At 43.0% G+C, this 9,303-nt stretch overlaps 1 pseudogene; it reads right to left on the reverse strand.

Moving 5' to 3' along the window:
- Nucleotides 1-691: 691 nt before the first annotated feature.
- LOC146187038 (uncharacterized) lies at nt 692-8,080 on the reverse strand (annotated as a pseudogene).
- Between the last annotated feature and the right edge of the window lie 1,223 nt (nt 8,081-9,303).

The following is a 9,303-nucleotide window of genomic DNA, read 5'->3' on the forward strand; positions in this document are numbered from 1 at the left end:
AAATAAAAAATCATCTAACTTTGGTAAATACACAGCAAGAAACGCTTCGTTTTTTTCTGTGGTTAGAGTTATGCTTCTTTGAGGACAATACACAAAGCAAATCAGTTACAATTCTTAGGACATAGAGTGCGTGTTGTAAAAATGTGTTGTACGCAACTGTAATAGACCATTCACATAGCGGATGTATGGTAGGTGATTTTTGGTCTGCGGCAACCAGGCACTTATTCCTCTGAGGAGTCTTAATCTCAAACAGTTCAAACATGCTACCCGATTTCACAATGCTGTCTGCAGGAGGTAGGCGCCTCTTTAAGGCGCATTTACTTTTCAGAGTCACGTGTCGTAGGGCGGGAAGCGTGAAAAATGGGACGAAAGCAGTCACGCTGGAGAAGCAAGGCACTGAACAATCCCCTTCACCATTTATTTTACCAATAAAAAGGGGGGGGAGAGGTGTAGTCAACCATGGTACTCTTAGGACACACTTCTTTCCTGGGTTATCTTGCAGTCGACCGGAAACATTCGCGAGTTTACATAGAAATAGGAGCTCGCTCTTTTCGCTTCTCCAAATAATGCGAGCGTGCCCTCGGACAACGATACTCTTTGGTTGGGAGGAAAGGCTTGTGCGCCTGTATGCATATTTGTGCACTACGTGCACATTTGCACCTGTATGACCTCTTTAAACCATGATCATGGCTTAATCACGTTCAATAATGTTTTGGAATGTACAAACATAACATATGCCTTCAGTTCTAAATTCAACAAACAAATATGGCATTTCAATTTCAGAGGGCCTGAGCACAACACACATGGTAACAGGTGAGCGAACACACTGTCTGATATGTGCAGGAAATTCTATGGTGCCCTCATCAGCAGCCAACTTCTGACAAACGAAGAGAACTGTCCCGGGAGTTTCAGCATCTGCTTCGAGCACATGCAGAATGCGGCGAACAAGCAAAAATCCACAGTTTGAAGCAAGTACAGCCGATGAGTCACTTTTTTTTTGCCAGTCGATATTGCTCACTGTGAATTATTGTCCCTTTGAAGCTGACTCTCTTAAATTCATTTATAATGTAGATCGGCATATTGAAAATGTTGTACACTGCATTCAATTCTTCTGGCATCAAGGATGCTCTTACTGGTACCCCAAATTGGCATACATCCCCAACTCGATGTGCTTTTTTCGTTACCTCATTGCCCAACAAGTTGGAACAGAAAGACATCACATTATCTGGCATAGATAGCATTGCTCCATGATGACTCTCTCTATGATTTGAGCTGGGGCCCCCGTGGCTGCATTCACCATTTTTATCACTTTACCATTCCGACTTTCAAATGGAAAGGCTGAGTGTGCCCATAATGGCCCTAGGTTTCTGACACTAGAAGTAAGGTGCAAAACCTGATAGAGATTAAGTCATGAAGCGGGCTCCATAGAGTTCTTCTGCTTTCGTGACAAATGCTTTTAGTAGGCTTTCTGAAAAAGAAGATGCGCATACTAAAAAACATGAACAAACCAAGCATGCATGTTTTTGGGAGATGCCTCTAGTGTGCAGTAAACAAACAGGTCTTCTTATAAACATTTCTATCCAGACCACGCAACCTATCTTCTCACATCAATATTAAAATGATGCAAAAAAGACACAGACTGAACAAGTACAACATGAGCGCTGACTCACAGCAACTCATTGTTGAAATGGTGCATCTTGAAAAACTTTCAAGTGTCTTGTTGCTTTAGTATCTATGAGGCCAAACTATAATTTGTTAATGAGCCACATAGTTTACCACAACGGCAAGAATCCAACACTCTCAGCTGCTTACATAGGAAACAGGATTTAAACACCTTTCTCATTGACTTCATGCACAAAAAAAAAAAGGAAACAATAATCATGTTTCCCGTATATCAGTCAAAATTACTTGCATGCTGAAGACGTGCAGATGAAGAGTAATGTGTAGATGCCTTCAATCAACAAATCTGCATGTTTCCAATACCGTGATTGTAACACTCCTAGAGTTACTGGAAGGCAGTAAAAAAGAAGCCAGTTTTTCCACTCGCTTACCTTCCAGAAGCACCGGTCAGCCAAAGATCTGGGAAGTCGTGTGAAGGAGTGAGGCGGTCGAATGCTCAGTAATCGCTTATCTAAGCTGGCTATAGTTGATGGAGCACCTGCAAAAAGAGCAATTATTACCGTTTATTTCATGTTATATTACAAGCGTTGATTTCTACAGCAGGCAAAATTCACCTTGAAACATGTCATAAAACAAAGCATATGTTTATTTCAAGAAAAAAAAGGGCTTTAAAACTAAAGCTTGGGTCCAGACAAGATGTTTCAGCTTCCCCTATAGAAGCCTGTTCACAAACTATGTGTTTACAGTGGAATAATTAAATGGTATATAAAGCAATCCATCCTTACCTTCCCTTTTTACTATATCTTCATTATGGCATCTAAAGGTTTTACTTGACATGTATCGCAGAGTCCTAAAGCACTATTTGTAGCACTACTTTTGCTGTCAGGGGAGAGGCTACCAAGGTTGTATTTGCATTCTGAGAATGCAGCTACTGACCCAACATATTTTGTTTCATTATAGGTTTTTCTTCTGTGTCTGCTGTTGACCTCTCAGTGAGAGACGTGAGAGATGTAAGTAGATGTGCCCATAGCATTTCCTCAAAAGACCAAGCATTTCAGTGAGCATTCCAAAATTTCTAAAAATTTAGAGACAGAAAGAGAAAAAGAAATTCTTGTCAAACTCTTGGTGCCGTCATTTAGTGCAAACGTGTTATAGCGAACTCTCAGAAAATAACATTTTAATCAACCAAGGTAGGGGTTTGGTGCAAAGCCGTGTGAAGTGTGAAGCTGTGGACAAGAAAATGCAACATCAGATTGAAATTAAGAAATACTTATCAGATAATGTGGCACTTTTTTAGGCTAAAATAATGACTACATGAGACACACAGGAAGCCTGAGAGAAAAGGCTTGTCTGCTGCTTACGTGTTGCGGGGAATACTGCACTAAAACAAGCTTTTTATGATGTGGCGTGCTCTCTTGTTTGTTCCATCACACTAAAATTTAATGACCACGGATCGGCATTAACGTTGGTTGGCATTAACTTTAACTTTCCTTGCACAAAGGGGCAATGCTAAACATTATTCTTATCACTTCAAACAGGTAACTTATCACTTACTAACTGAACTTACTTAGTAATCACTTGCCACAGGTGAAATACCTCAGGATTGGATGAAAGCATGTGTGATTCCTGTTTACAAAAATGATGACTGCTTGTCTACCAAATTGTCATCCATTTTCAATTAACAATATGTGCTGTAAGCTCTTAGAGCATGTCATTGCCACCTACATCCGGGAATTCTTAGAAAGCCACAAACTGCTATCACAGTATCAGCACAGTTTCAAGAAGCACATGTCCACTGTTACCCAAATTGTTGGTACTGTTCATGAATTTGCACAAGTTCTTGACAACAATGGCCAGCTAGATGTGCTTTTTTTGACTCCTCGAAGGTCTTCGATTAAGTGCCACATGGAAAGTTATTGTACAAACTGGATTGTGTTAGCCTTCCCTTCTGTATCTTGCAGTCAATTTATGCCTCTCTTTGAAATAGGCAGCAGTTTGCTGAAATTATGAATTGCTAATCAAAATTGCTGTCTGTAACTTCGGTTGTGCCCCAAGGCAGTGTCTTGGGGCCACTAGTGTTGTTGATCTATATCAATGACTTGCCTGATGTCATTTATGCAGACGTTTCTATGCGACTGTTCGCAGATGACTGTGGGGTTTTTTAAAAACATTACAGCACCTACTGATCATACAATATTACAAGCAAACCTACAGGCTATTCATGAGTGATGTATACAATGGGGAATGCAACTTAATGCAGAGAAAACATTTATGTTCTGGGTTACCTGGAAGAGAACTATCCGCACCTTCTCCTATTTATTTTATTACAACAGACATAGACATGATACTGCCTTGGTGTCACACTTACAAATAAGCTAACCTGGTCTCCTCACATATCCACAATTTGCTCTTCTGCTCTTAGTAAGCTGTGATACCTAAAGAGGAAACTAAAAGGTGCACCTGTTGAAGTTAAACATATAGCCTATAATGCCTACATCAGAAGCAAACTTGAATATGCCGCCAGTTTTCGAGATCAGAACAGTGAAAAGTATATACTGCAGCTCGAGTGAATCGAAATAAAAGCAATTCAGCATATTTTTAATAAATATAAAATAAGTGATTCTCCTTCCTTCCTAATGTGGTAGCAAAACATAGATTCTCTGGAGCCTTGCTGAAACTTTAGCCATCTCGCCTTTCTGCATAAGGGAAATTTACCAGCTTTCATAAAGTCACATTGCACCAGAAAGACCGGACACACATATCCTCAATCCTTGGCTCCAATTTTTGCAAGAACAAACACATTTAAGCAGTTTTTCCCCAGAGGTATCACTTACTGGAATTCCTTGCCCTTGCACATTTTTTCAGCCAGAGTTGGAGCATCAATTCTTGTGTTTTTGCACTTTGCTGGTTACAAATTTCTTACTTGTATGTGATTTGTTTGCACAACCATATACTTGTTCTGTGTATATTTACATTTTTCATGGATGTCCCTCCTGCTTGGACAATGTACATATGTGGTCTGCAGTATAATAAAGTAAAATAAATAAAGTAAAGCTTCAAGTTAGTGAGTAGAAATTAATACTCGCCAATGCAGAAAAGCTCAAGTGAGTTTGCTGAATCCAGCCAATACTCTGTCATCTGCCTGGTGACTCCAAGTAAAATGCAATGCATGTATTTTACCACCAGGCCACTGACGATGTCAAAGTGACTGAGATTGACTAATGGTGATTGTCCTTTCAATCCATTCACAGGTACGCCGTGCCTCAATGCCCTGTCCATATCACTGAGCACACTGACTGCTGCCCTTAAATCGTTCACGCTTGTGTCACGGTAACACCGAGCACCTGAAATCATCAACATGGCATTAGTTCTGGTGTCAAAATTTAAAAAAAAATGGGGAAGATTAAAAAATGCCCATCATGAATGTTGGCACTTCCTGCAACTGTTGTACTATATGGTGATCACTCACTGGAAGCAATGCATTTTTAATAACTCGTTACTTGTGTGTTACAGCATTGACAAAGCACATGTAAATAGGTTATTGTGCGCATGCATTCCAGAGTTATTTTTACCTCCCAAGATAACTTCTTCCAAACAATTAACTTTATTTTCAGAGAATCTAAGTGAAACCTTGATGTGTTAACCTCAAGTTAGGTTTCACCGTGACCTATGCATCTTTGCATATGCCTCCATCCATTCATAAACAGCTGGACTGTCATGAGCAGCTGCTCACTAAGTCTCTGACAATAATGTGAAGTATCATGCAATAGAGATTTCATCAAAAAAAAGGAGGCTAGTACCTTGAAGCATTTCTCCACATGTTTCACACCATGGGCAGCCAAACCTTCCATTGAACTGAGTTTGGTTGGTCACTGATGCACGAGCAGGGGCATCAAGGGAGCAGAAAATGACGTGAATAGTTGACCTTATCATTTCCTGCCCACATGTCCACACAAGTGTCCCGATGGCCTCTATCACTTCCACAAATTTCTCAATAAAGACATCCATGTTCGGGTGTTTGGGCCAAACCAAAGTCCAGCAAGTATTGGAGCTTTCTGGTGAAGTTTTGGAGGCAGTTCATTGATTATAATTTGTATTGGCCATACAGGCGTTTTTGAAGACTTGTAAAGTGGGCTTTCATCAGTATTGAAAGTTACGGTTAAGTCTTCAGAAGTGATGTGTCCCTGACGCCGGAGGTTTCGGTAGATGGCTCCACTAGTGATGTCCTGAATTTCGTCGCCAGAGGTTTGTTCAAACATCCTTATTTGCCGGAATAGCAGATGTTTGCATGTTTCGATCTTTAAAAGGAGCTGCTGTTTTAGGTTCATTATTGAAAAAAAAACAACCTCGCTCCTTTAACTGGGATGTCCTCTGGCTTCTCTGACACATATCACACTGCATTTCGTCTTCTGTGCTATTTCCAGTGTGAAAAACACTGCCGCAAACATCGCAATAGTAGTGATGTTGAACACTGCCTGTCACTTGGGGCGCCCACAGTTTTCTAAGCAACTATTTGCTTCGAGGTAGCACATCATTTTTAAATCCAAACAGCCCATTGATAAGGCGCAGAAGGCCGTCAACTGTTTCCCAGGGCAGTCCGTGCGCAACCACGAACGCTAAAATCATCACGATCGCGGCCGCTTTTGTGGTTGAGGAGCCTGGTAGGGTGTCGTCGCCGTACTGATTGAAAGGAGCAGTGAGGGTTTCCTCGTAGTGCAAGCGTGTTCACTGCTCGCTCAGAGGTATTTCACCCACGCCAGCGCCACCTGTGCTCTCGTCGTCTTCGAGCAATGATTGCACATCGTCTTCAGGGCTGCCTAAACTTAAAGAGCATGTGGCGATCGCGGCAGCGACTACGCAAGCTCCGTTGCTGTGATCGTTCGTTGCAGCAGCAGTTCCGTTGTCGTCTGCTAGCCGCTGCCTGTAGCGGCGAGTCGATGGCGGCACAGCAAAATCTTGACTTTCGTGGAGGTATTGCTTCCGCCTCTTCCTAGCAGAGCGGTCGCTCATTGTGCTTCAGAAATACTTTCACTTCAAAAGTCACAGTTCAAGTATTAAATAACGGTACCATTGACAACGCCCCTTTCTTCTATCGACGATCACTCAAAGGAGAAGGCGAATTCCAGTTTCCCCCAAAAAGCTGTTGATTGGGTCAGCGAATAGAGATAGCGCGCGAAATGTGTCACAATGAAAAGCAAGGTACCCCTAAGCGATCACGGCTTCGCAGAAAAAGACTCGCGAGAGGCGTTGCGCGCATCAGGAAAATATTTTTGCAGATCCTGGGTGCGTAATCACGTGACACAAAGGTGACGTCACATACGCGTACTATGTGAATTTTTGTTTGCTTTCTTGAGAGACGCGTACATGATTTGGGCGTGCCATATTACCCTTTCTTTAAGCCCTCTCCCCCACCCCTGCATGGAAGATTGAGAAGCCGCCCTGCAGGACATTGCTGGCTCGCCGTGCAGTTACTGCATGCAGCCACGGCCAACGGGACCCTAGACTAAGCCCCCCCCCTCCCCTTCCCGCTGACTAAATAAATATAAATAAAGATGTTTTGTCCTCCTCCTCAGTCCGCGGAGGTGTAGTGTGAGCACCGATACTGTGCGTTCGCAATTCTGTGTTTTACATATCAGATAGCAAATACCTGTGCCGGCTAACACGTTTTCCTTCAGTTTTCATATCTAACAATAACTACATGCTACTACTTTTTCTTTTGGCTGTTTAATCAGGTTCGTATAAGAAGCGACGCCGGGATTCGGACTCTTGAGTCGTGCGCTAGGGATAGAAATGAGGGGGGGAGGGGGGGGGGGCGTAAAGTTGGCCCGTATATTTACTTTGTCGCACCTCTCCCAGCATTTTTTATTAGTGCAGGGTATTATGGGCCATGCAATTTTTTTAAGATACTGGCGGCCAAGGACCCGTGATGTTGCTTTCCCCGAACTGCATGCTTACTCAGTTGTGAGAACCGAGAACCATTGTGAGAAGTCGCGATCGTCATTTCAACTTTGCATCCATGGCGAAGCTTGTTTAGTTTTTAACCGCAAAATCGTTTGCATTGGAAGGAGAAAAAACAAGCGGTTGAAAAACACGCACGGAAGGAAGAAAACGACAGAACAAGATTTAACTCTTATGAGAGCGCATATTGTCTGTAATTTTCTTCCTCCCCTGTGCGTTTAAGCACCTTTGCAACGAGCGCTTCCTAGGCGTCAGCATACTGATCGCTGGGCTGTTGTGTGCGCCTGACGTCAACACGGTAGAGGTGACAGCAGAACCAGTTCGCAACAGTCCAGAGAGGAGGCGTTTAGACAACCTCCTCGCCTGATGCAAAGGTCTTTAACAGTGAGCTTGTTATTACCTTTCCAAAGCTCTATGTATACCATCCAGCCCAAATACAAGTTTTCTCAATATTTTTATGTGCTGCAATTTCATTGCATCAGAATAAATCTCTTACCGCCATTCCTCGCCATTGCTTGGCGTTTTGAAAGTGAGAATCGGGGGGCTGCACTACGGTGAAAGTTGGCTTTGCCTAATGCAGAACCATGCGCACATCGCCTATGATCGTGATTTGCTCCTTCGCAGCGCGCTGCAGGGATTGTATGTTTGCTTTAAAGCAAACACACAATGAAAACATGCAAGAGTATACTGACCGTATGCGGGGTTGCAAAAATATAGTGACTACGTACGCGTGAGTTCTTTTCACAGACGCGCGCCCGCACGCGCGCAATTTTGTAGTGTCCGAAAAGAGAACTGTACACTGAGCGCATATATCTTCTAAAGGGCGCGTAAATGTTTACGTTTGGAAATAAGCTGTTAAATTATACGAGATATGTTGTTTCACTCAAAGGCTGAACTTAATGTACAGACTAAGCAGCCGATTGACCGCAGTGCGCGGGCCCACAAGCAGTCAAATTCTTAATGGTCTCTCCGCTGTCGCTCAGACATCACTGCGTTTAAATGCACTGACACGTGAGAAATAAAAAAAAAAGTCAAGTTCAACTTTCTCTGAAAAAAAAAGTTTCTTGGTGTTCAGTTCAGTTCAGTCGTTCAGTCGTGTCCGACTCTTCGTGACCCTACGGACCATGTCACTCCACGCTTTCCGGTCTCTCACTATCTTCCTAACATCACATACCTTCATCTGCAGTGCCCCGAGGATGCCATCTAACCATCGCGTTCGCTGCCTACCCCTTCTCCGGCGACCCTCAACCTTTCCCAAAATCAAATCTTTCTCCAGCGACTCCTTTCTTCTCATCAGATGACCAAAGTAGCTGAGCTTTAACTTCAGAATTTGACCCTCCAATGAGCAGTCAGGGTTTATGGTCGACAATATCGACTGATTTGATCTTCTGGCAGTCCAAGGAACTCTCAAGAGTCTTCGCCAGGACCACAATTCAAACGCGTCAATTCTTCGGCGGTCAGCATTTTTTACAGTCCAACTGTCGCATCCATACATCACAACTGGAAAGACCATAGCACGAGTTATACGGATCTTGGTTGGGAGACTAATGTCTGTGCTCTTTACTAGGCGGTCAAGGCTAACCATTGCTCTCTTTCCCAGAAGCAGGCGTCTCCTAATTTCATGGCTGCAGTCTCCTTCCGAGGTAATCTTAGAGCCCTAGAAGAAAACATCTGTCACACCTTCCACTTCTTGTCCATTAATGCTCCAGGACATGATAGGGCAAG

Source organism: Amblyomma maculatum, chromosome 6 (genome assembly GCF_055883805.1).
Source record: "Amblyomma maculatum isolate TAMU_Amacu chromosome 6, ASM5588380v1, whole genome shotgun sequence".
In the NCBI taxonomy this organism is placed as follows: Eukaryota; Metazoa; Arthropoda; class Arachnida; order Ixodida; family Ixodidae; genus Amblyomma; species Amblyomma maculatum.